This window comes from Mirounga angustirostris, unplaced genomic scaffold (genome assembly GCF_029215605.1).
Source record: "Mirounga angustirostris isolate CCGP_5_RB_7025 unplaced genomic scaffold, mMirAng1.0.hap1 SCAF_2, whole genome shotgun sequence".
In the NCBI taxonomy this organism is placed as follows: domain Eukaryota; kingdom Metazoa; phylum Chordata; class Mammalia; order Carnivora; family Phocidae; genus Mirounga; species Mirounga angustirostris.
The window spans coordinates 163,715,794-163,721,921 of record NW_026991710.1 but is presented as its reverse complement, the minus strand read 5'-3'; positions in this window follow the sequence as shown (position 1 = coordinate 163,721,921).

The following is a 6,128-nucleotide window of genomic DNA, read 5'->3' as shown; positions in this document are numbered from 1 at the left end:
TATGAAAAACCCACAGTGAATATCATTCTCAATGGGGAAAAACTGAGAGCTTTTCCCTTAAGGTCGGGAACACTGCAGGGATGTCCACTATCACCACTGCTATTCAACATAGTACTAGAAGTCCTAGCCACAGCAATCAGACAACAAAAAGAAATAAAAGGCATCTGAATCGGCAAAGAAGAAGTCAAACACTCACTCTTTGCAGATGTTATGATATTTTATGTTGAAAACCCAAAAGACTCCACCCCAAAACTGCTAGAATTCATACAGGAATTCAGTAAAGTGGCAGGATATAAAATCAATGCATAGAAATCAGTGGCATTCCTATACACCAACAACAAGACAGAAGAAAGAGAAATTAAGGAGTCGATCCCATTTGCAGTTGCACCCAAAACCATAAGATACCTAGGAATAAATCTAACCAAAGAGGCAAAGAATCTGTACTCAGAAAACTATAAAATACTCATGAAAGAAATTGAGGAAGACACAAAGAAATGGAAAAACGTTCCATGCTCATGGACTGGAAGAACAAATATTGTGAAGATGTCTATGCTACCTAGAGCAATCTACACATTTAATGCAATCCCTATCAAAATACCATCCACTTTTTTCAAAGAAATGGAGCAAATAATCCTAAAATTTGTATGGAACCAGGAAAGACCCCGCATAGCCAGAGGAATGTTGAAAAAGAAAAGCAAAGCCGGCGGCATCACAATTCCGGACTTCCAGCTCTATTACAAAGCTGTCATCATCAAGACAGTATGGTACTGGCACAAAAACAGACACATAGATCAATGGAACAGAATAGAGAGCCCAGAAATGGACCCTCAACTCTATGGTCAACTCATCTTCGACAAAGCAGGACAGAATGTCCAATGGAAAAAAGACCGTCTCTTCAACAAATGGTGTTGGGAAAATTGGACAGCCACATGCAGAAGAATGAAACTGGACCATTTCCTTACACCACACACAGAAATAGACTCCAAATGGTTGAAAAACTCAATGTGAGACAGGAGTCCATCAAAATCCTAAAGGAGAACACAGGCAGCAACCTCTTCGACCTCAGCCGCAGCAACTTCTTCCTAGAAACATCGCCAAAGGCAAGGGAAGCAAGGGCAAAAATGAACTATTGGGACTTCATCAAGATAAAACACTTTGCACAGCAAAAGAAACAGTCAACAAAACCAGAAGACAACTGACAGAGTGGGAGAAGATATTTGCAAATTACATATCAGATAAAGGGCTAGTATCCAAAATCTATAAAGAACTTATCAAACTCAACACCCAAAGAACAAATGATCCAATCAAGAAATGGGCGGAAGACATGAACAGACATTTTTGCAAAGAAGACATCCAAATGGCCAACAGACACATGAAAAAGTGCTCAACATCGCTCAGCATCAGGGAAATCCAAATCAAAACCTCTATGAGATACCACCTCACACCAGTCAGAATTGCTAAAATTAACAAGTCAGTAAACAACAGATGTTGGTGGGAATGCAGAGAAAGGGGAAGCCTCCTACACTGTTGGTGGGAATGCAAGCTGGTGCAGTCACTCTGGAAAACAGTATGGAGGCTCCTCAGAAAGTTGAAAATAGAGCTACCCTACAACCCAGCAATTGCACTACTGGGTATTTACTCCAAAGATACAAATGTAGTGATCCGAAGGGGTACATGCAGCCCGATGTTTATAGCAGCAGTGTCCACAATAGCCAAACTGTGGAAAGAGCCAAGATGTCCATTGACAGATGAATGGATAAAGAAGAAGTGGTATATATATACAATGGAATATTATGCAGCCATAAAAAGGGATGAAATCTTGCAATTTGCCACGACCTGGATGGAACTGGAGGGTATTATGCTGAGCAAAATAAGTCAATCAGAGAAAGACATGTATCATAGGATCTCATTGATAGGAGGACTTCTTTTTTTTTTTTTTTTTAAGATTTTATTTATTTATGAGATAGAGAGACAGCGAGAGAGGGAACACAAGCAGGGGGAGTGGGAGAGGGAGAAGCAGGCTTCCCGCTGAGCAGGGAGCCCAATGCCGGACTCAATCCCAGGACCCTGGGATCATGACCTGAGCAGAAGGCAGCTGCTTAACCGACTGAGCCACCGAGGTGTCCCGGATTTTTTTTAAGATTTTATTTATTTGTCAGAGAGAGAGCACATGGAAGGGGAGCAGCAGGCAGAGGGAGAAGCAGGCTCCCCACTGAGCAGGGAGCCCGATGCGGGACTCAATTCCAAGACCCCGGGACCATGACCTGAGCCGAAGGCAGACACTTAACCGACTGAGCCACCCAGGCGTCCCCAGAGTGAATTTTTTTAAAAGACCCAACTATATGCTGCCTTCAGGAATCTTAGTTAAAATATAATGATTGGGCGCCTGGGTGGGTCAGTTGTTGGGCGGCTGCCTTCAGCTCAGGTCATGATCCCAGAGTCCTGGGATCGAATCCCACATCGGGCTCCCTGCTCAGCGGGAAGCCTGCTTCTCCCTCTCCCACTCCCCCTGCTTGTGTTCCTGCTCTCACTGTCTCTGTCAAATAAATAAAATCTTTAAAATACATTGATTGAAGTAGGTTGAAAGTAAAAGGATGAAAAAGATATACTATACAAACATTAATCAAAAGAATGTAGGAATGACTATATCAGTATCAGAGATTAAAATTACTAGGGACAGAGAGGAACATTACACAATAATAAATAGCAGCAATCCACCAAAAACAGCAATCCTAAATCTATATGTACCAAACAACAGAGCTGCAAAATATATGAAGCAAAAACCAATAGAGCTGCAAGCTGAGATAGAGAAATCCACAATTATAGTCGGGGATGTCAATATTCAGTTCTCAAGAATTAATAAAACAACTATGTATAAAATGAGCAATACATAAAGAATAAAGAAGAACTCAACACCGTCAACCAACAGGATCTCATCAACATTTATAGAGCACCCCCCCAACATTGGTAGAATATTCATTCCTTTCAATCACTCAATGAATATATACCAAGATAGACCAAATCCTGGGTTATAAAACAAACCTCAACAAATTTATAAGCACTGATATCATACAGAGTGTGTTCTCTGACCGCAATGGAATCAAACTAGAAATTAATAGAAAACTGGAAGAGCGCCTGGGTGGCACAGTCAGTTGAGTGTCCAACTCTTGGTTTTAGCTCAGGTTGTGATCTCAGGGTCATTATCTCAAGGTCATGAGATTGAGCCCCATGTTGGGCTCCATGCTCAGTGCAGTCTGCTTGGGATTCTCTCTCCCTCTCCCTCTGCCCCCCACGCTCCATGCTTGCTCACTCGCTCTCCCTCAAATAAAGATATCTCTTTAAAAAAAAAGAAAGAAAGAAAGATAACTGGAAAACTCCAAACATTTGCAAACTAAAAAATATATTCCTAAAAAATCCATGGGTCAAAGAGGAAGTCTCAAAGGAAATTTTAAGAATACATTGAACTGAATAAAAATTAAAATACAACATAATAAAATTTGTGGCACACAGCTAAAGTGGTGTTGAAAGAGAAATTTATAACATTAAGTGAGTAAATTAGAAAAGAAGGACCTCTCAAACAAATCTAAGTTCTCACCTCAAGGACTTAGAAAAAAGAAGAGCAAAATAAAAGCAGAAGAAGCAAAACAATAAAGATAAAACAATAAATTGATAAAAAGGAAAACAAAAGATAAAATCAAAACAGTGAGGTGGGGGTGCTGCCTGGGTGGCTCAGTTGGTTAAGCATCCAACTCTTGGTTTCGGCTCAGGTCATGATCATAGGGTCTTGGGATTGAGCCCTGCATCCGGCTCCACACTCAGCAGGGAGTCCACTTGAGGATTTTTCTCTCTCCATCTCCCTCTGCCCCTCCCCCCAGTCACTTGCACGCACATGCGCACTCTCTCCGTCTTGCTCTCTCAAATAAATCTTTAAAAAAAGAACAATGAGGGGGCGCCTGGGTGTCTCAGTTGGTTAGGAGTCTGCCTCTTGGTTTTGGTCCAGAGGACCAGCCTGGGCAATGTTGTGTTGCTGCTCAAGAGCTTAGGGATCCATGACCTAACGCCCTTGGATTTCCTGGACCCTCCACCATATGAGACCCTATTGCTGGCTTTGGAGCAAATGTATGCTCTGGGAGCCCTCAGCCACCTTGGGAAGCTCACCTCGGCTGGTTGAAAGGTGGCAAAGCTACCGGTGGACCCCATGTTATCTAAAATGATTTTGGAGAGATCCTGACGGTGGCTGCCATGCTGTGTGTGAACAACTCCATCTTCTACTGGCCCAAGGACAAGCTTGTCCAGGCCGACAATGCCCGTGTCAACTTCTTCCTCCCTGGTGGAGACAACCTGGTTCTGCTGAACGTTTATACGCAGTGGGCTGAGAATGGTTACTCTTCCCAGTGGTGCTATGAGAACTTCATACTGTTCAGACAAATGCACCGAGCCCGGGATGTGTGGGAACAGCTGGAGGGGCTCTTGGAGCACGTGGAAGTTGGTCTCAACTCTTGCCAGGGGGACTATATCCATGTCGGCAAAGCCATCACAGCTGGTTACTTCGACCACATGGCCCAGTTGACTCGTAGCAGCTACGGCACAAACAGCGGCAGACGGTGTTCATTCACCCCAACTCCCCCCTCTTCGAGGAAAAGCCACGCTGGCTGCTCTACCATGAACTTGTCTTGACCACCAAGGAGCTCATGAGACAGGTATTGGACACTGAGAGCAGTTGGCTTCTGGAGGTGGCTCTCCACTATTATAAGGCCAAGGAGCTAGAAGATCCCCATTCTAAGAAAATGCTAAAAAAAAAAAAAAAGTAGGCAAGACATGAGAAGAGCTAGGGCAAAGGGGAGGGGACGCAAACAGAACCCAACACCAGCTCCTTTTCCTTCTGTAACATTATTTAATATCTATTTTTGGAATAAAGCTTGCGGGAACTTAAAAAAAAAAAGGCTCAGGGTTGTGAGATCAAGCCCCACATTAGGCTCTGCGGTAGGCATGGAGCCTACTTAAGATTCTCTCTCTCCTTCTCCCTCTGCCCCTCCCGCCTCTTAAAAAAAATAGTGGCAATCAAGTGCTCCTGAACCTGTGGGGAAGCAGAATCTCTCATACGTTGCTTGTGGGAATATAAAGCGATAGTCTGAAATAGTTGGGCAGTTTAAAAAGAAAAAACAACAACTGGAGCGCCTGAGTGGCTCAGTCAGTTGAGCGTCAGATTCTTGATTTCGGCTTCGGTCGTGATCTCAGGGTGGTGAGATTGAGCCCCGTGTGGGGCTCCAAGCTCGGCATAGAGTCTGCATGAGATTCTTTTCCTCTCCCTCTGCCCCTCCCCCTGCTCACGTTCTGTCTCTCTAAAAAAATAAGCAAGTAAAATCTTTAAAACAAACAAAACTAGATACCATATGAGTCAACAATCACTCCTGGCATTTATCCTAGAGAAATAAAATTGTATGTTCATACAAAAAGCTGTTTGTTGCCGCTTTGTTTTTAATAACCTAAACCTGGAAGCAAAATTTCCTACAATAGGTGAGTGAGTGGTTAAACTGTGATAGATCCATAGTGTGGAGTACCACTTGGCATAAAAAGGCATGCAACAACTCAGATGGAATCAAGGGTGTTACACTGAGTGAAACAAAGTTAATTTCAAATGTCAGGCACAATCTGGTTCCATTTATATGATTTTCTCAAAATGATTATTGTAGAGATGGAGAATAAAGAGAAATTCGTAATTTCGACGGATTAGGAATCTTGGAGGGGAGGACGGTGGGTGTTTAAAGGGAGAACACGAGGGAGACCTGTATGGTGATGGGACAGTTCTGTATCTTGATTCTGGTGGAGTTACACAAATCACACGTGATAAAATGGCATAGAACTATACGCACACATTGAACCAGTGTCACCAGCGTTTTAATATTGTAGTGTTGTTACGTAAGATGTAACCACTGAGAAAAACCAGGTGAAGGGGACATGGGACCTCTCTGTAGAATATTTGCAACTTCCTGTACATCTGTAACTATTTGTAACTTCCTGTGAATCTATAATTATTTTAAAATAAAAAGTTAAAAAAGAAACAAGAGTAAAGAAACCCCTGGAGGTAGAAGCCCAGTTTTGTGGGTGGATGTTGGGTTGGAGGGTGA